Source organism: Cynocephalus volans, chromosome 13, assembly GCF_027409185.1.
Source record: "Cynocephalus volans isolate mCynVol1 chromosome 13, mCynVol1.pri, whole genome shotgun sequence".
In the NCBI taxonomy this organism is placed as follows: Eukaryota; Metazoa; Chordata; class Mammalia; order Dermoptera; family Cynocephalidae; genus Cynocephalus; species Cynocephalus volans.
The window spans coordinates 39,985,442-40,007,048 of record NC_084472.1 but is presented as its reverse complement, the minus strand read 5'-3'; the positions used below and the strand labels follow the sequence as shown (position 1 = coordinate 40,007,048).

At 39.3% G+C, this 21,607-nt stretch overlaps 1 pseudogene; it reads right to left on the bottom strand.

Moving 5' to 3' along the window:
* Positions 1-10,193: 10,193 nt before the first annotated feature.
* LOC134361619 (malectin-like) lies at positions 10,194-10,789 on the bottom strand (annotated as a pseudogene).
* Positions 10,790-21,607: the final 10,818 nt, after the last annotated feature.

Genomic DNA, 21,607 nt, shown 5'->3' with positions numbered 1-21,607 from the left:
CTCGCTGTTCCTTGGGAGGGTCTCCCTGAACTGACTGACTACCGACTTTGGGAGTCTTTCACCACCACACTAACTCTTACTTTCCTTTAACATTATTTCACTTGTTCATTTCCTCCCAGGAGTTTTCCCCACCCTCTCAGCCTACTCTAGTTCCTCTTATGCACATCTTCTATTCGCTCTGCCTGGCAGCCACTTCTTGCTTTCATATCAGCACCTCAATGTTTTTAGTTGAGAAAATGCCTGTTCCCCAATGGAAACAGTCTGACTAAGGTGTCTATAAGGAGAGCTGCTCTCCCTGACAGGAATGGGCATAGGACTAAAGTTGAGCAAACAAGCTACTTTCTTTAGAATCTGTCTTAATATGGAATGGAACACGGAACCGGGAATGATTGGAGCCGGTTATTCTGACAACCATTCCTGCTTTTTGAATATCGGGAAAAGACTTTGCTACTAACTTTCTGAGCTCTGTTTTTGATATCCCGAGATTTCCTTAAGCCATTCAAGGAATTCAATCCCTTCCTCTTCGTGCTCGAGTAAGCCAGAAATCACTTCTGCTGTTTGCAAAGAACTCTGATGGACACAGGTGCCCTCCTTTAAGCAAACCCCTGCGCTCTGTTTGTTCTCCTGCAGCTCACATCACATTCTGATTGGCTAGGCTCAGTCCCCCTCACCATCCCACTCAATTGCTGTTCTACCTCTAGAGAGTGATTGAGGACACAGGCAATGTTTTGTTCCTATTTTTGTCACCTGTGCTTTACCAGTGGCTTGCAGAAGGAAAGTGCTCAAAACTTGTCTTGCAAATTAATCAACCCCAGAAAAGAGAGACTGTGTGACTGTGGGATTGGATGGTAGTTTGACAGAATGCAAATCAGAAACTCATGCAGGGGATGGAGAAGAAGGACTTGTCCACCAAATGTGGAAGATGAGAAGTAGGGGAATCCCTTTGAGATGGTGAAAGACAGTGAAGCAAGTTTAAGATAAATCAGTAGTCATTCCACTTAACAGAGCAAAAAGTAAACTCATCTTCTTATTCCCAAGGAGGATATTCAATAAAAATGTAAAATGCTCAGATGATAGGACAATAAGGGATTTCCAAAGATGACTGGAACGGCTGGAGTGTTTTCTGCTGTTGCAGGTTACAGGGATATAATCCCTCCCTGGTCAAGCTTCAACCCTGGGCATAAGTAAACTAGAGAGAGGACAACACCAGGCCTGGTGGCATTGGTCTCCCCAGGCAGGGCTCCTGGGGCCATGTGGTCATGACCTCTGTACTCGAGGCTCTATCCTGATTTCTGATGGCAGCAGCCCAGAGTTAAAGCTTGACCAGGGAGTGATTGCATAATAATAGCATCTAATGCTAGAGCCGAGGGGCCATTGGAACCCTTTAATCCCATGCTTTTCAAACTGTGCAGCGAGTCCCTGGGTTCCTCAGTGGTCTCCCAGGATGTTCACTCCACTGTCCCTTCCCAGGCCACATTCCTAGATATGCCTGCGTCAGGCATGCTGAAGGGATTCAGAACCCCCAATTAAATAAAATAGTATGGCTTCTTGTTCATTTTTATAACTATATTTTGACACAAAATCTCCCATGGAAAGCATTTTCTTTGACCACAGTTTCCTAGATAGAGCACTGACAAAGCTTTGGCCCAAGTGGACTGGATAATTCATTTCACTTCTTGGAGTCTTACCTTCCCTATCTACAGAAAGGCATGATAATAGCTGCTGTTACTATCTCACCATTTGAGGGTGAGAGTCCAGTGACATAGTGAATGGGAAAACTTTCTGGAAGCAAAAATGCTGTTATTATTGTCACTATTACTTCTACTCTCCACACTCCCACTCTGCTCTGAATTTACAGCACCCATCTCCTTCAACATCTTCGTGTTGAAGATGCATTGATAACCTTGTGAAATAGATCTGGGAGGACAGGGAATATCTGGGAGCTGTACCTTTTCCTTCCCTCCCATTCTTTTCCCTAACATAGGCTGGGAATCAATGGTCACAGACAGAAAGTCAGTTCTGAAACTTATCTTTCTAGAGTTGGAATTTTAGCAGAAGCTGGGGATAAGTCCTGTCACTTTCATCAGCTTATTTAAGACAAAAACATTTGCCCTACCTCTTTCTTGACTTGGAGAAAGAACAGTAAAAAGGGTTGTGCAATGTGTGCTAATGATATTAGATGTTTATGGTCATAATTAGTATCTTTGCCTGTCATAGTTTCCTAGGGCTGTCATAACAAAGTATAAAACCTGGATAGCTTATGCAACAGAAATTTATTTTCTCATAGTTTTGGAATCCAGACGTCTGAGATCAATGTGACAGCAGGGTTGGTTCCTTCTGAGGGTGATGAGGGCAAATCTGTTCCATCCCTCTCTCCTAGCTTTCACTGGTTTGTTGCTAATTTTTGGCACTCCTTGGCTTACAGGCCTTCACCTGTTGTTCTCCCTGTGTGCATGTCTGTGTCCACATTTCCCTTTTATAGGGACATCGGTCATATTAGATTAGTGGTCCACCCTACTCCAGTATAACCTCATCTTAAGTAATTATATCTATGATGACCCTCTTTTCAAATAATATCACATCATCAGGCAGTGGGGGTTAGGACTCCAACATTTTAACTGAGGGGGAGGGAGCACAATTCAACCAACAACATTGCTATTATCATTATCATCATCTTCACGAGAAGCGAATGTGCAGAGATGCTTGGACTCCCAGGGTCCAGCTTTGACATGGCCTCTCTGTGGTTCACAGGGAAGAGAATCCAAGCTTCTTCACTGTGACATCACAGTGCACTTTCCTCTGTGCCCTCACAGAGAGCACTTTTCTTTGTCATCACTGAACTGTTTTGAAAGATAGAAGCTGCTTTATAAAAATGCTGGCGATATAGCATATGAATAGAGGGTGCAGATATCTAGATTGTTAACATCTTGTCATGCACTTATTGTGCCTTCTACCTCTCAACTTCTATGATAAGGTGAACAGCACCCACATGGTGCAGAATACTGTGATATACCCTGTGGAGGGACTCAGGTGAAGTTTATGGGTCATATGTAGGTTGACTTTCATAACCCCCAAACTGAAAACTATAAAGAGAGCTGCTGTGTTTTTATGCTAGTATGCACTAGGAAGCAGTGAGAGTTAATCTCTCCTTCCCCCTTTCCTTTTACAGCATTGTAGTTATCTCCTACTTAGAAGTCTCTGTAGCTCCAAGATGCCAGCGGTGGCAACTTGAGGAAAAACAAGTGAAATCGACCAACCTTGTCGTTTCAGAAACTGACAGCCTGACAGAAAATTGTAGCCTGTAGCTTGTGCCTCTGAGTCATTGCAAGTGGGAACATCAACTTGAAGGGATGTGTGTTTTCTTTTTTTGTGACACAATTTATGGAGGTGGTGTGATTGCCACAATGAACATGTCTGAATGGGTGATTTAAACCATTTTCTGTAAGAGAATGATGCCTGTGAGTTTTAAGCCTGTTGATGTTCGCATATTTTATTTTCTTTTATCAAAAGTTCTTTACCAATTCAGTAGAGAAGGAGCATGGGCACAATTGAAGAACAGGAAACAGATTGTATATATGATCAGGGTAATGATTCCCAACACATACTTTAAAGAATAGAAGTATAAAAAGCGCTGGATATGTCACATATAACTCTTCCTTAAGTGCTTTATGAGATGGGTCAGGGTAAAAATAAAGCAAAAGAACAAATGCATGAGCAAATGAATAAAATAAAATAAAATTATAAATACTTGCCAAACATACCTGCAGATTCGTAGTGATGTTCATTTCTCCCTTTCTTGTATTCCACATTCATCATACTCTCCCATATGTAACTCTTGTTCTAAAGTGGGCCAGAGCAGTGTGGAAACCCAGGGCATTGCTAAATCGAAGATAGTTTCATAACTCTGCAAATCATTCTGATGTTACATTTAGAAACAATTTCCAGTGCTTCACTCTCTGGAATTTTCCTCGACCATTCAAATTCTATTAGGAAGGCATTTTTGTCCTGCTATTGTCTAAAAGCAGCCCTGTGTTTTGTTGCCCTGTGGATGCCCTGTGTTTTGTTGGTACCTAAGTGTTTCTTTGCATTTCTGTTGCATTATGCTGGCACAGGCTCCTGTGGCCCTGGCTCACAAGCAAGACAGGCACTGTATCCAATGGCTCAATCCCATGTTCCCTCTCTGTGACAATGTTCAAAACATGTACACAGACCAATTGAATTCATCTAAACTGTTATGGGAATGCATTCCAATGAATCTTTCTGCTTTCAGTAATCCTGTTGGAAGTTCTCACCTCCTAGCAGGGTTCTGCCTGCTTCCAGAGCCCTCCATGGTAGTGCGGGCTACTCAGTGCTTCTGTGTGCAACTCCCAGGTTGGTTATTTATTTATACTCACTTGTTGCTTGGTAGATGCACTCGGCTTTGCTTCCTTGTTGTCATGCTGCCTATTTCAACTCCTCTAAAGCAAGACGATGTCTTCTCTTTTTCTTTCAGGCTCCATCCTCTTCTCATATTCCTAACATTTCCTTTCTTTTTCTGTGTCTTCCATTGTCTCAGTCCCTCAGGTTCAGATCTGGAAATTTTCATTGTATCTCTCATGGCAGAGTTATAGAGAACAGAATCCACTCCAGCTAATTTAAGCAATAAGGGGCTTATTATGAAGGTATTAAATGACTTATAGAATCATCCAGAGGGATGAAGAAACAAAATACTGAGTAGGTCAAGCTTTCAGGAGTAGCTCTGAAGTCCACTATGCTGTATACTCTCCTCAAAGGGAGCTGTTGATTTTTCATGATAGCCAGTACCACCATAATCCAGAAGCTGACATGACCTGGAAGAGGTCATCCCTAGCCAACTGCTGTAATTAAGAAGCCATTACTCTCTTATCAGCCCTAGGACCACAAGTGAACCTGCTATAACTTGCATCAGCAAAATGTTAGCCCTGCTCCCTGAGTCTTGACACCCATCAAGCTGTTGACTAGATCCTGAGACCTCTGCTAAATGCTGCCATTAAAACCCTAAAGTCTCTGGCCGACCCTGTGGCTCACTCGGGAGAATGCAGCGCTGGGAGCGCAGCAGCGCTCCCGCCGCGGGTTCGGATCCTATATAGGGATGGCCGGTTCGCTCACTGGCTGAGCGCCGTCACAAAAAAGGACAAACCCTCCCCCCCAAAACCAAAAAAAACCCCTAATGTCTCCATGGCTGTGCTTGCTGGCAAAATAGCAAAGGCAGGCAGTGCAACCTCCACTTCAACTCAGCTTTCAAATACCATACAAATGCATCTAATTGGTCAAACCTATATCACTTCCAGAACCCTAGCTGCAAGGGTTCCTGGGAAATGTAATTTTCAGTATTCTCAACTCTGCAGATCAGGATAGCACACTGGACGAGGGATGAGAGTTGGGGATGGAATGCATATGACATGCTCATCTGCCATATCTATCACAGTCATCTTTTACTTCCTTCTCAGTTTTACTTATAAGATTAATGGACCACCACTATCGCCACATTTTTGTTGATTCTCTTCAAAAAAAAGGACATATTCTTTTCTTCTACTCCATTCCTGATTTTTTAGTTTAGTAGCTTAACTCTTCAAATCTGTATTATTGTAACAATCTTACTGCCAGTTACTTACTCTTCTAATATCTTTCTGTTAAATCCAACATATTTCATCCAATACATTGTTTTTCCATTTATTATTTATTGTATTTATTAATCACTCACTGAAAGATTATGGTATCCTGATATCTGTGTGTTCAAAGTCAAATTAGCATGGTGCCTGCCTTCAGGGTGCTTAACCGTCTTGGGATAGTGATGGGGTCTTGGAGAAGAAGATAAAGTTCCTCATGGAATTACTGTTCCAGTGGAGGCAAATAGGTAATAAACAAGCAAGGAAACAAATTATTCCTCTACTGACACACTCGTCCTGTAGTCAGAAACCTCAGTGCTCTCCTCGAGAATTAATTTGCCACACTCAACCCTGACTTTCAAAATCCTTTATCTCATGGTTTTATCTTATTATCTTATTTACCTGACACAGTACTTGTACACAACTCATCACTATTAAAATACAACTGAAGACACTTTGATCTCTTGCCTGTTCTATTGCATTCACCTTCTAGGAGTTCTACACTCTTCTATTTTTTGTCCTTAAAGTCAATATTCCACAAAATGGCCAGTGTGGTCTCTTAAAGACACTATTCATATCATATCATTCTCCTGCTCAAACACTCCAATGGCAGCTCATTAAAAACAAAACCAAACCCAAATCCTTGCCATGACTCTAGATCCTTCAAGTTCCTTCCCAACTACCTCTCTGGTGTCATCTCATAATGCTACCCTACTCCTTTCTCCTTTCTTGAACACACTATGCTCATTATCACCTTATATCTCCTGTTCTTTCTGCCTGCAGTACTTTTCCCTGAGACTTTTACCTGAAGTGCTCCTTTTCATCTCTCAGGTCATAGATCAGGTGCCACCTCCGAAAAGGTGCCCAATTCCCAACCACACCAGTCCCTTTGTATCCTATCACCCTCTTTTATTTACTTTGTAGTATTAATAAACACCTGAAATTATTTGTAAACTCATTTATATTTCTGTACCAGAATAAAACTCCACAAAGGACATTGCCTTTTTTCTCTGTTGTATTCCAGTGTCTAGAACCATGCCCAGCATTCCATAAACATTTGCTGAATTAATACATGAAGACTATATCAACCCATTCTTAATCTCATATCCTACCTTCTCTATGAAAACTTTTCTGATCACACCTACCTGTTCTCCTCCTCTCTGAGCTTCTGAACTTCTCTATTGCTGATTAAATTTGCTTTTCATTTGGTATTTGCTTAAGGTACTGTTTAGTATTACCATTAACTGCATTAAGTACCCATGTCTTGTCTCCCCAGTGCTAGAGGTTACTTTTGGGGATAGCCTTCAAGAAGTGTATTTTTGCACCCCACTCAGTAAGGGCATGTTCTTTATGACCTACATGCCCACTCAAACCACTGAAGAGATTGTTATTATTCTGAACGTTTGATTAACAATGTGATCTTGCTCCTTCTGAGTGCTATTGGCTCTTCGTACATTAAATAGAAGATGAAGTTCTCTAGTTAGAGACCAGGCATGTTAAATACTGAAGTGAGGGCCTGGCAAAGTAATCTCATTAGGTTGGCTTGTTGCTTCAGAAAGTTACTGAAGAATCTATAGCTCCATGAACCTTTCTCTGTTGCTGTGACATACTGTAAGTTCTAATGAGCTCTCTTGCCTTTATTTCTTATCCTCAGCCTTTGATGCTGCTACTCTTTAGACTTCCCGGATATGTTTAGCCCTTTGACCTGGCCGTTTGCTTTTCACAACATTGATTACATTTCTTACAATTTTAACCCCCATGTCAGCAATCGTGAGATAACATTAACCAACACCAGTTGTAGACTGGCCTAAGTCCTATCCCAGAGGAGGCCGACAGGTAGTGAGTAGACAGTTATGCAGATACATTTTGCTTGGAATAAACTGTATTTTATAAATTTGACCCAACATTTCAAAATTAGATTTTACATAAAAAATTAGATATCCAGGTTGCATTGAACAATTAAAAGCTCTGGCAACTATGGGTTCACATTTCCACATGGCGACACATGGCTAAAGGTGAGCAGCAACAGCACTGTGTAAGTGGGTGACACACACTCTGTTCTGAGAGGGCCCTCCAATCTCATAACACATGTTCAACACTCACAGTCCGGTCTCTCTAGGCTTTTGAGTTTGAGACCCCTGCACTCCAATAATCATAGAACTACATCCTGGGAAGCCGTTGCGGAGTTTTACACAAGAGAGTAATACAATCTAAATTGTATTTTAAAAATATCATTCTGGGTGTTATGTTCATAACAGGTTCTTCTATGGCAAGAATGTAAGAAGATAAAGCAATATTTAATGCCTATTAACCTGGATTAAGATCGTCCAGGCTGACTCCCTGAAAGCCCCAGTCTCATACTTGATCTGTACTGATTGTCTGTTTCACACTGGGCCCTGGGTTGTATTGGAGGCAGTAAATGGGTCTTCCCGCTTTCATAAATACTTTATCCACTTGTGCTTATGAAAAAGCTGTAAGTGTTCTCACCAGTGCTCCTGTTTCCTCCTCCTCCCCAGCTCTTGCCTTCTCTTCACTTCTGCTCTAGCTTAGATTTATCTAGCTTACATTTGCAGTAGGGAGTGATGCTACCTCTGCATTACAGTTCACCACTCATCCTGGCCCAAGAGTCATAAATGCCTCCTACTCTTTGCTCAACTGAGGTGAGATTGGCTTTTTACAACCTGGGGTAGTCTGGTCATTGATGATCTGGCTGACAGAGATGCTCTCACATATAGGTGTGTTTTCATTCTTCATATTAGCCCTGTTGAATCATCTTGTCTGGAGCACACTCACCAGTTGCTAAGGTTAGTCATTGTTCCCTCTGTGGATGCCACCATCCAGCCAGGAACCCATCCATTCCTTCCACATTTGTTGGAAGACCTCTTTCTGGTTTAATTTCAGCCTCTGCCATGTAATACACTGCTCAATGATTTCTGGTTCCAGAAATCCAGTGAGCAGCCAGGGTATTCCCTATACTTCCTAATATCAAGAGTCCTTTCCAGCACCCATTCAGGTGCTATTTCTCAATAAGTGCCCTTCCAGAATTCTCTGCTTCAATTTTGTATAGGCCGTGTCACAAAATCATTCACCAGAAGTTACCAGAAGTAACAACAGTGTTATTCTCTGATATTGCATTTTACCTTACGGCTAGAAACTCAGGCAGCTACAGAGCATTTAATGATGAACCAAATTGCTATCTAAGAAATGCCATTTAATGATGATTAAAGCAATAGTAACTAAAGTGAAAAGAGGTCTCTACCCTTGCATATGGAACATGAATGCTCTCAATTAATCAACTCATTATTATAAATATTTATTGAACACCCACAGTGCAGAAGGCATGAAGTTCTGAAAGAACACACCAAAGACATGGTCTTTACTCTTTGGGAACTTGTGATCTAAAGCAATTTAGACTTCAACTTGTGACAATATGCTCTGGCTATGACTCTCTGCAGATAAAACAAAGGCTGAAATTCAAAGCATCTCTGAGCTCCAATTTAATCTGCTGCTCACCGCACTATTCATATTTCAAATCCTCTACTTTGCTCTCTGCTAGCTAAAAAGTGAGCACTTCTTCTATTCTTTAGGACTCAGCAAAGAGCTCACCTCCTCTGTGAAGCCTACCCTGACCTTCCCAGCAGTGTGGATGCCTCCTTTCATACTTTTGACAGTAATGTGTGTGTCTGTTAAACTCTTCCTACAAGTACCTTTTCATTCATCTCATGCATGTCTTCACCCACCAACCCTAGATTCTGAGTTCTTGCGGATTTGAAACATGTGATTTCATCTTTATATTAATCATGCCATTCTTTGCGGCTAGATCTCATTCTTGAGATTCTGATAATCTTCTACTCACTCACTTAATTAATTTAAAATCTACTCTGTGCTAGGCACTGTTTGGGGTGTACACCTGTGGACATGGCAGGCATAAGGTTTAGTGTAAATTTTAGGACAGATGACAAGTGAGTACTGAAGGAGCATATAATGGCTTTTATATCAGAAGTATAAAAGAGCTATCCTGACTTAAGTGTTCTAAGAAGCCTCCCTGCCAAAGTGACATAGATATGGGTATGAGAGGGAGCGAGACAGAAGGGGAAAGAGTTGGAAGGCTGTGGTTCAGCAATTAGAGACTATACACTGAAGGCCTAGAGAAAGGAGATAATAAAGGCTACTACTACTCACCTTTCACAAATATGAGATTCATTCCATCTTTACAGCATTGCTTAAACTGGAAAGATATTCTCTTCACCAGAAATGTCCTCAAATATAATCTCAGTTTAGTCTTTTCCATTCTTCATGACTGCATTTCAGTCTCTCCTTTCCTCTATGGAACTTGATCTATTGATTTCAGACCATGTCAGGTTTGTATTTTGGAGACACCTTTGAGAATGCATTATTTAATCCACTCATATTTGGCTACTTTCTCATACCTTCCACCTTACTGAGGGTGATACTTTGCTCTCACAACTAGCAGAATTTAAAGAGGGGCTCAAAGGCCACTAGGATGGGAGATATGAGGCTTCTCTTGTCTGAGGTATAGAGGTTTAGCACGGTGGGAATGGAGAACTAAACCAGATTCTTATTGGTCTGTCTTTTGAGTTTAGATCTTCCATCACACTCTTCTCTTTCTCCTTCTTCTTTCTTCTCCAATCTGGGAGAATCGTCATTCACTATCTCTGCTATGATGAAGAGTGCACAAATGTTGGGATTATTATAGCACCCCTTTTGACCAACCTAATGTAGATTTTCCCAGTAATGGTAGACTCCTGCCCCTTCCCCTTTCTGATGCTTATAGTGATGATATCATCATGCGTAGTGGTATGCCCAGCAGGGTCAAAGAAATCCATGTCCTTCACTGTGATGTGGTAATTCAATTACACATGGAACGATTGGAGTTATGCAAAGGAGACCTCAGCAAATTTTAAAACCAGAGAGTAGTCCCCCTCATTCTTGATGGGTACTTCATACCAAGGGCTCCTTGTGCTACCTCTTCATCTGGCAATCTCTGATCAACACTTTCTCTCTTTAGTCCATCTACCAAAGCAGACCACTTGACCTTCCAATGCATCCTTGAGGAAGTGGATTTTGTGCATGTCCAAACACACTTCACCACCTGCATTGACACCCCAAGTGATACTCTCTGGCAGCCTGACCCACAGCATGATATCAGTTTGCCACCACCACAGGGGCCATTGCTACCTCTCCCTGCCAGGTTACCCTAGACTCAGGAAAACATCATCATAGATCTGCCCCATCTGATGTGGACATGTAGCTCTTGGGTCTCCTTCCTAATTCTTACTTATATTTTGATTTACATATTTTTTTGTACCATCTCTTTCTTTCCTTGACTAAACCTTGACTGTATTGTAAATTGCTATGAATTCAGAGATCTAGGACTCTGCATCTCAGAGTTCTCTTATACAGAATTTTATTTAGCATTGAGCACTGAGCTCAGCACATTTTAGATGTTTAGTAAATCTCTTTTTATGTGAGAATAAATTAATAGGTAAAAATTATAACGGGAATTAGGTTAAATCCAATTGCAGATAAAGACTTGTTCAAGCTTTCTTTTTTTTTTTTTTTTTTTAAGAAATAGGTATCACGTTTGAGATAACATATTTTGTGAACTGTCTGTGTCTTTCCAGCACCATCTAGTCACATGAACTAGACCATGCATGTTGCAACCCAGAGGTGAGGCCATTGATGAAGCAATGCCTGATCTAGTTTCTAAGAGGAGGCCTGTGCCCCATTTTGTTCACACAAATACCTCAGGTCTGCTGGCTCAGATTACAGAAGTACTTTTTCATAAGAGAGGCAGCACTTATTTGGATCTGTCCTCTCAGAGGGGAAGTCAGAAGAGACATAAGTATTTCAAGTGACAGGATTTTTATTTTCTACATGTGGCTAATTACAGCATACCTGACAATATAAGTAGCATACCCTCTTTTGAGTTAAGAAAGCCAAGGCTCAAAAGGGTTAAATGACTTGCTTAAAGTCACATGGCCACACATGGACAGGCTGTGATCATTCTCCAGGTTTTATCAAGCCTATGCATGGATGCTGGCAGTGAGACAAAGGGAACCCATACTCTCCAGAGTGCTTGGGGAATGAACTTCTCTCTTGGCTGGGTCATATCTGAGTTTTCACGCATTGTTCCATCTTGCCCTGGAAGCTGGTTGTTAGTGAAACCCCTTCCAAACTATTCCTGTAATAATTTCCATCCTGAATCTCAGAAAAATTGAGAACATGGGGTGGGGTTCTGTCCCTCCTGCAAACCTCCTGGCTTGTTGCTATTTATTTAATGATTAATCCTTCAGCACTGCCTTGTTAAATAGAAGGGTAATACTTTCCTTCTGGCTAGACTGGACAGGCTCCCAGTTCCAGTCAGGTACCTTCAGGCCATGGAGCTGGAGACATATAAAATGTCTTTTGTGTTGGCCTTTGGAAACTGAGCTTGGGTGGGGAAGAATAGGGGTGAAGGATGCTCCTAGCAGTGAACTTCCTTCTGTGTCTCAGCCCTAGGGTCAGGTGGAAGACTTAATATAAATTTTAAGGTTTCAGGACAGAAAGAACTGAGAGAAGATAGAGAAGTAACAGCCATGTATGCATGCATGTCTTAAATACCTTAGATCACTGAAAAATTAAACCTCCCTAATTCCTATTATGTTGCTGTGGAATTTGCAAAAAACTATTTTTAATGTGATAGTTATGGATGAATCGTCAATATCTATAATGTGGCTTGAATTCGTCATAAATGATTTGAATGTGAGAACCGAAATATTTCTTTCTAACTTAGAGTTAAGTGACTGACAGTAGGAGGATAGAGGAAGAATAAGAAAAAAATAAATGATGCCATAAACAATTTGGAAAATGATGTTGAACTGAGATGCTTCATGACCTTGGAGTAAGGAAACTGAAACCAGGCTGAGGAGAGGAAAGAGAATTTCTAATAAGGAACATTAGCTTTTTAGAGAACATTATTGTTTCCCATCTCCCACAAGTGAAAAACTTATGTTGACTTTGCAGTATTTATATGCATGCATTGGTTTGAGTGTGGGAGATTGACTGTGTGTCCAGATGACATGGGTTTGTGGGATTTCTGTGTCACTGTGTGATAGATTTGATTGAATATTGCACCACATTGACCTCCTTAATCTTTTTATATGTTCACCCTCACATTGATAAGCTTGGGTGCTATTAAAAATTAAACCTTATTTTTTTTTTCCTTTTTCTTTTCTATCTTGATTATTGATAATATTTTTGGAGGATTTCTTCAAAATCAAAATCAAACAAAACCAAAAATTTACCACCAAAGAAGGAATTTGGAGATGGAGCTTGTTTTGCAAAACTATTCCATTTGTAGTCATGTAAGGCCAGGCTTATCACCTCAACGAAGGCATGTGTACTGCCAGGATAAATATGGCTGATAAGAATGTATATTGAGTATAACAGCCTTGATATAGCATCTTCCCTGATATCTCAAGCATGACCTTTCAACACCTTTTCAATGAAGACCTGACCACTGTACCATGAGAATCTCTTTTCCTGAACTCATGTAACCCATTATAAACCATACTGTACTTATTTTTTTATGTCGTGTACTTGTAAACATTATTTCTTTAATAAGTAAGCATACTGAGGAAAATACTTTGTCCAAAAGTCTTTTGTCTCCTGTAGCACTTAACACAAAACCATGTATATTGTCCTTGCCCAGAAATGATTTATGGTTTTATGGTTTGGTTGACTTCTATGTCACTAAAAGAATGGTGTTTAGGATTCCAAATACTGCCAGCCAGAACTTATTTTGCCCCAAATATTTGCAGAACTTTGTGCAATGTGTTGAGATACAGAAAGCTGACATGTTTCCTGTTCTTGGGGGAATATATGAAGGGAATATATTCTGTGTATTTTACCCATTCTTAGAGAAATTGTTTTAGATTGTATCAGGGAATGAATAAATTCTTGAAATAACATTATTTATTAAACTGTTGGGTCAATATTTCTGTTGGTAGCCCTTGGTTTTATATAATACAGTAAAATTGAGTCTGTTCATTTCACCCAAGGTCAAAGTAACAAGAACACTCCAAAGAAACAGATGATAAAGTAATCCATTCTGTTTGATTTTGATATATTTAGATACATGACATGTAATTGAGTGAATGACCTACACCAGCTATTGGGTTAGATGCCAAGGATACAAAGATTATTAGGATACAATCTCCACCTGCATAATTTTCAAGATATTTTAGTAGGTAGTGAATTTTCCTGCTTTGTTTTGTTTTGTAAGATAGAAAGGAAACACAGTTCATGGAGGCTGCCATAAAACAGGAGGATTTTATTAAATGTTTCTTTGCTTCAGTTATGTTATTTACAAAATTGGGGATATGATACCTGTATTTCTTGATGAGCTAGAGTATTGTTAGAAAGAAATGAAATAGATAGATGCCAAAGCTCTTTAAGAGGTTCACCGTTTTCTCACTAAAAAGGCACTACTTTTAGTAATTTCTGATTTCCACCAAGTGGTACTGCCATTTCAATAGCCTCTCTCTATAGAGAAGTGGGTGGTGGCTGTTGGACTCTGAGACACTGACATTTGGAACTGAATTGTTCCCAGGACCTACCTGTGGCTTGAGTCTAACTTGTGGGCTAGGAATGAATGAGGAGCAGCACTTCCCCTGTTAAGGCCCATAGACTGTTTGCTTCTCAGAAGTTCCTTGGCACACTTTCCTAGTGGGAAGGGTAAAATCAGAGATGGCCTCAGAGCAGACAAAGTGTACATCTGTGTGTAACGTGATGTAATTCTCCAATTTACATACCTATCTGGGATGCGTAAATGTTTCCAAACCACATTAGGGGAAGGCCCATAGGTTTTAAACAAAAATTTTATGAGGCCTCTTCTAGAAAATAAAGCTGTAAATGTATGTCCACAACATGCCACTTATTCTCTCTCTCTGTTAACTACACACTATATACTACACATTTGGCAAAAAGGGGAGAGTATCAAATCATGGCCACTCATTCTCTGGGCCTGGTGAGTTGGCATGCCTATTGCTTTATGGATGGGGGAGGACCCACATATTGAAAAGATGGGTGGTCCAGGAATGAGATCACCAGCTAAGTCTCTTTTACTTGGACTGAGACCAAAGCGGTTATCCCAGTGAAGTGTGCAAAAATTCTTCAATCTGCAGTTCAGCTCTTAAATAGTCCCCTACCGTCTCTGCCCGTGCAAAACAAAATATGGATTGCTCAATGCAACCTGTTTATCACATCCTCCTCTTCACCCTAGAATTATTAGTATATTCTCTGAGTTGCTTTTTCTTTCCCTCAGGGTCTTAGAGAAAAAGCGTCGTCTCTATATGAAAGGCCAGCCTTACGAATCCGGGTTGTATCATCTTCTCCCTGACTCACAGATCTAGCTCTGCTAGGTTTTTCTTCTCTCTCTCTTTCTCTCCCCTTATCTTCTTATTTATTTCTCTTAAAATATGCTTTTGTCTCTCATAGTGTGAAAAAATGAAGTAATTACCTTTTAGAACTATTGTTTACTGATGTCTTACTGGCCCTCTTAGAAGTGCTTTATATGTACAAATTCACATAATCCTCACTGAAACAGGTACTGTTAGCTCTATTTCAGAGATGAAGAAACTGAGGCACAGAAAGTCAGGGATCTTGTGGAGAATAATGGTGCTGGGATTAGAATCCAGGTAGCCCAGCTCCAGTTCCCAATATTATAATAAATACCTATGTACAGCTTTCCCCCACTCCTATTGCCCCTTCCTGTATCGTGTTCTCTTCTTATTCTCAAGAAAATTTCTGCATTTTCAGCCCCAACTTTCATACCACTCTCTTACAACCTCTTACTATCTTGTACCCATTACTACTACTCTACCAAAACCTTTTTTTTTTTTTTTTTTTGTCTTTTTCGTGACCGGCACTCAGCCAGTGAGTGCACCGGTCATTCCTATATAGGATCCGAACCCGCGGCGGGAGCGTCGCCGCGCTCCCAGCGCAGCACTCTACCAAGTGCGCCACAGGCTCAGCCCAACCAAAACCTTTTTGAAGACCATCTCTGAAATTCAGGTCGTCCATTCTCATGGTCAGTCCTAATTCTTCTTGATAGATATGCGATATTAAACTAATACTTCTCTTTAGTTATTTTTCCTCTCATTTCATTACTTCTGAATATCCCCCTAAGGTACCCTAGAGATTTTAATCCTGAGAAGAGAAGAATTGTAAAGTCAACGAGACTAATAGTCCAACTATTAGTGGAGTTCAGTGGTAACTGAACTACAGTTGGTTTGGACTTGGTGAGGCATCATGAGGAAAGTAACAGAGTCAAAGGGAACTCCAAAGCTTTGGACCTTGTCATGAAGTTAAGAAAAATAGGAAAGTCAAGAAAAAAAGCTAATTTCAAATATAAATTAAAAGTTTTAACTTTTAAATGACAGGTGTGACATGCTGGCAGTGCACCCAGACAAAAATACCCATGAAGCAGTTGCGGACTGAAAAAGTTGTGAGGGAAAAGTGAAGTGGAGGTGGAGATTTCAACATTTGTTGTGTGGAGGTATTTGTGAAGCTATAGAAAGAGGGGAGATTTTAAAAGAGAGAGAGTATTGAGAACAGCGTCAACAATTTTTCATAACAACCCTTTGCATGAAAAGTAAAACACAAAATAGTCATTTTAAAATTTAAAGCCCCTTTCATATCTGGCAACGGACCTTTCAATTCATTTGTGTTCAACAATGAGTGCTTATTATGTCAACAAGGAAGAACAAGAAAGAAAGACACAATTATTAGTCAGGGTCTTTGGTCACAAACAACAGAGACAAAGCTTGAATAACTTAAGCAGAGAAGGAATTTATTGGAAGGGTATTGGATAACTCCAAAAATAATTGCAAAGACTCCAGAACCAGCCTCAGAAGACAGGCAGAAGTTAAGTAGGCAAGGGACAAGTGCCAGAATTACCTCCAAGAAGATGCCACAGATAGAATCTGATCTGCAATACCAGGCCTGGGTATGAGAAGCTGCCACTGACATGGGTTGCCAGGAAATGCATGCTGTCACCGTCACCACTGTTAGAGGCATTCCAATTTGCTCCCTGTGTCTTTGCTTTATTTGCTCCCAATTAAAGTCCCAGGGAGAATACACAATTGATTGAGTTTCAATGAAGTGCCTGCCATCCAGCTGCCAAGAGCTGGGGAAAACATATCTGTCCTTCTCCAAGGGACTGAGTTCCCATAGTAGAGCCCGAAAGGGCCAATGCCCATGCCAGTTGCTAATTTTCTTTCCACTTACGGATCAATTGAATGAGACAGGCATACAGTAAAATGTCAAACTTAAGTACATTCCATATAGTACAGGTAAGGCAAATATTAACTTTTTTTCTAAAACATCTTGCTCCTTTACAATCTGAACAACTGATTATATTTATACTTGATTCGATAGTTATGAAGCAATTTCTCTCTCACTTTTGCCTGTTGGAAATTCATCTCTCCCTTAAGTCACAACACATATGCCAAGCCCTCTATGAACACCTTTCTGACTGAACCATCTACCAATAATCTCCTCTTGTGAATTTGTTCTGCATTTGTGACAGACATCCCCATGGGAATAAGAACTGTGCCTCATGTCTCTTCGATACTTTGGACTAACACAGTGCATTTGTTACACAAGTAGTGTCCAATACCCATTAGGTCGGTGACAGAGATGCAGAATTTTTAAATAAACTGTCAAATAAGAAATCATTACACAATGCTTTTTAAAAGTCTTTTGAATCATTTTTTTTTAAAGTTGAAACTGAATTGATTATATGTATTTGTAGGGTACAGAGTTGACTATCAATATTTGTGTATAAAATGTGATGGTCACATCAGGATAATCAGCTTATTCATCATTACAATTCATAATTGTTCTTTGTGTCCATTAGCCAATTTCTTGCTGCCCCTCTTCCCACTTCAAGTAACCCCAGTTCTATTCTCTCCTTCTGAAAGCTCAATGTATTACTGTGATTGTTGTTTCTTTTTTTTCTTTATCTCTTTCTTTTCTTCCTTCCTTCCTTCCTTCCTTCTTTCTTGTATTTACTTATTTGTTTAATTTTAACTCCCACTTATAAGTGAGGACATGCTGTATTTCTCTTTCTGTGCCTTGCTTATTCCACTTAACATAGTTTTCTCCAAGCTCATCCATGTTGCTGCAAATAGCAAAATTTTGGTTTTTTATGTCTAAACAGTATTCCATTGTGTGTGTATGCCACATTTTCCTTATCTAGTTGTCCATCAATAGAGCTTCAATAAACATTGGAGAACAGATATCCCTTTGACATGATGATTTCCATTCCTTTGGGTATATTCCCAGTAATGGGATTGCTGGATCATATGGTAGTTCTATCTGTAGTTGTTTGAGAAACCTCCATACTGTTTTCTGCAATGGCTGCAATAACTTACAGTCTTGGCAGGCTCTTCTTTCTCTGCATCCTCACCAGCATTTGTTATTCTCTTTTTGATAATAGCCAGTCTAACTGGCATGAGTTGATACCTCAGTGTGGTTTTGATTTGCATTTGCCTGATGCTTAGTGATGTTGAGCATTTTTTCATATGCCTGTCAGCCATTTGTATGTCTTCCTTTGAGAAATGTCTGTTCAGCAGCTTTGCCTATTTTTTAATCAGGTTTTTAAATCTGATTTGATATTTTTTACTATTGAGTTTTTTGAGTTCTGTGTATATTCTGTATATTAATCCCTTTTTGGATTTTTAGTTTGCAAATATTTTCTCCCATTCTGCAGGTTGTCTTTCTGCTCTGTTGATTGCTTCCTTTGCTGTGTAGAAACTTTTTAGTTTGACATAATACCATTTGTTTATTTTTTATTTTGTTGCCTATGCTTTTGAGTTCTTATTCTTAAAGTTTTTGCCCCATCCTACATTGTGAAGTGTTTCCCCTATGTTTTCTTTTAAGAGTTTCATAGTTTTGGGTCTTATATTTACGTCTTTAATCAATTTGGGGTTAATTTTGGTATATGGTGAGATGTATGCATCTAGTTTCATTCTTCCACATGTAGATATCCAATTTTCCCAGAACAATTAATTGAAGAGGCAGTCCTTTCCCCACCATACATTCTTGTCACCTTTGTTGAAGATCAGGTGGCTGTAAGTATGAGGAATGATTTCTGGGTTCTCTACTCTGTTACATTGGTCGTAGTGTCTGTTTTTATGCCATTACCATGTTGTTTTGGTTACTATACCTTTGTATTATAATTTCAAGTCAGGAGGTGTAGTGCCTCCAGCTTTATATTAATTTTTGCTCAGGATTGCTTTGGCTATTTGAGGTCTTTTGTTGTTCCATATGAATATTACTATTTTTTTTGTTTGTTTGTTTGTTTCTACGAAGAAAGTTGTCATTGGTATTTTGATGGGATCACATTGAATCTGCAGGTCACTTTGGGTAGTACGGACATTTCCACAACATTAATTCTTCTAATCCATGAATATGGAATGTCTTTCCATGTTTTGGTGTCCTCTTTAATTTCTTTTGGCAGTGATTTGTCATTCTCATTGTAGAGATCTTTCACTTCCTCAGTTAAATTTATTCCTATGTTTTCTTCTTCTTCTTCTTCTTTTTTTTTTTTTTTTTGATAGTTATTGTAAATGGGCTTGCTTTCCTGATTTCTTTTTCTGCTGGATTTTTGTTGGAGTATAAAAACACTACTGAGTTTTGTATATTGATTTTATATCCCGAAACTTTACTAATTTGTTTATCAGCTCTAAGAGTTTTGTGGTAAAGTCGTCAGTGTTTTCTATATATAAGATCGTGTCATTTGCAAACATGGACAATTTAACTTCATCTTTTCCAATTTGGATGCCTTTTATGTCTTTCTTTTGCCTGACTGTTCTGGAGAGATTTTTCAATACTATGTTAAATAGGAGTGATGAGAGTGGGCATCCTTGTCTTGTTCCTGTTCTTAAGGGAAAAGCTTTTAGCTTTTCCCCAATCAGGATGATCTTGGTGGTGGGTTTTTTTATATATGGCTTTTAATGTGTTCAGATACAGTTTTGAAAGGATATTGAATTTTGTCAAATACTTTTACTACATCTTTTGAGATAATCATATGGTTTTTGTCCTTGATTTTGTTGATGTGGTATATCACATTTATTGATTTGCATATGTTGAAGCATCTTTGCATCCCTGGGATAATCTTTTAATTTGTTGCTGTATTGTGCTTGCTAATATTTTGTTGCGGATTTTTGCATCTATGTCGATCAGTGATATTGGTCTGTAGTTTTCTTTTGTTGTTGTTGTAGTTTCTTTGCCTGATTTTGGTATCAGGGTAATGTTGGACTCATAGGATGTGTTTGGGAGAATGGCCTCTATTTCAATTTTTTGGAATAGTTTGAAAAGAATTGGTATTAATTTCTCTTTAAAGATTTGGCAGAATTCAGCAGTAAAGCCATCCAGTCCTAGGTTTTTTTTTTTGTTGTTGTTGGAAGACTTCTGCTTGTGCTTCAAACTTGTTGCTCATTATTGGTCTGTTTAGGTTTTCTGTTTCTTCTTGGTTCAGTCTTGGTACTTGGTATATGTCCAGAAATTTATACAGGTAATCAATGTTTGATCAAGGATTTAAGGAATGCTCTAAGTGGAAAAATTGTTAAAGATCATTAGACCAGCTGTTCCCAAACATACTGTTGAGATACATGGTGTATACATAAGGTGTGGCATGGCACAAGTCAACTGCCACTAAAAAGAGTCAAATGCTTAAGTGTATTTCCCTTTTTAATATAATAGAGCATTTGAAGGTTACTTCTGTAAAAAACAAGTATTATATTTTCTTGGAATTCATTATGTGCTTTCTTGACTGGAAAAGACATGGTTGAAAGGCAGCTTGCCTTTCTGGAATACATGTGGATTGCACCTCATCTTATCTATGTTTTAGGCATAGTGATGACTGCTACCTGATGGACTTTTTAAAACTGTGATGCCATTTTTACTGTGAAACTTTTCCAGGCCACTACAGGCCACATCACACCTACTTTTTCCTCATTTCTATTTCTCCTTGCTTGTGTAGTACATTTAACTCACTGTACATTGCCAGGTGATACCTGTTACCTTGTTAACTTGGGTTCTTTAATATCAGTGAGCATTTCATGTTTTTGTATCTTCATTGGACTGAAAGCCTGTTAGTGGTAAGTTTCATAATTGGTAATATTTCCAGCCCTACTACTATATAATTTGTTCTTGGATAAAATTAAGGATTGGCTAAGTCCACTCCTTTAGAAATCTTAGGTAAATATATTTTCCCCTCTTCAATTTTCTTTATAAATCAGACCAGCATCAAAGCCTTGATTATAGAAGCAAATATCTAAGGAATGGCAGAGCCAGAAAATAGTCTTATACTCTTGGTATGCATGGCCTGGCCTAATTGAGAGGTCAGGGGTCTTATTATGTTCTGAGAAATTCATCCTTCAAGAGAAGGGTCTGTTTGAAGGAATTTGATTTATATGCATAATTTAAGTTCTTCTCTTTTCTGGTCTTTTCCTTCAGATATATCTCTCCTGGTGGCTTATTTTTCTTGTAACATAGCACTCAACCCCTATCTTTCAGCATACTGTCTACACAGATGGAATGCCTGTGTAGCTACTCACTTAGTGAGCTGGAACCAGTTAATTGGATACCTCAATGATATAACCCTGGATCTTCCAGATTTAAGTTCTAGAGGAGAGTGAAAAAGTCCCATTAAAATCAGCTACAAGTTACATTTGCACTCTTACATTCAGTCATGGAGGCCTAAGTTCTATATACTGATTCCACCACTTAGATGTACGACCCAGGACGTTTCTTTTCAGATATCTCATTTGTCAAACAGATATAACAACATTTACATTATTGGGTTATTACTAGAGTATTTCAAAAAGTTTGTGGAAAAATAGAATTGAAAGATAATGTGAATCTTTCCATGAACTTTTTGAAGTACCCGCGTGTACTTCAAATAAGAA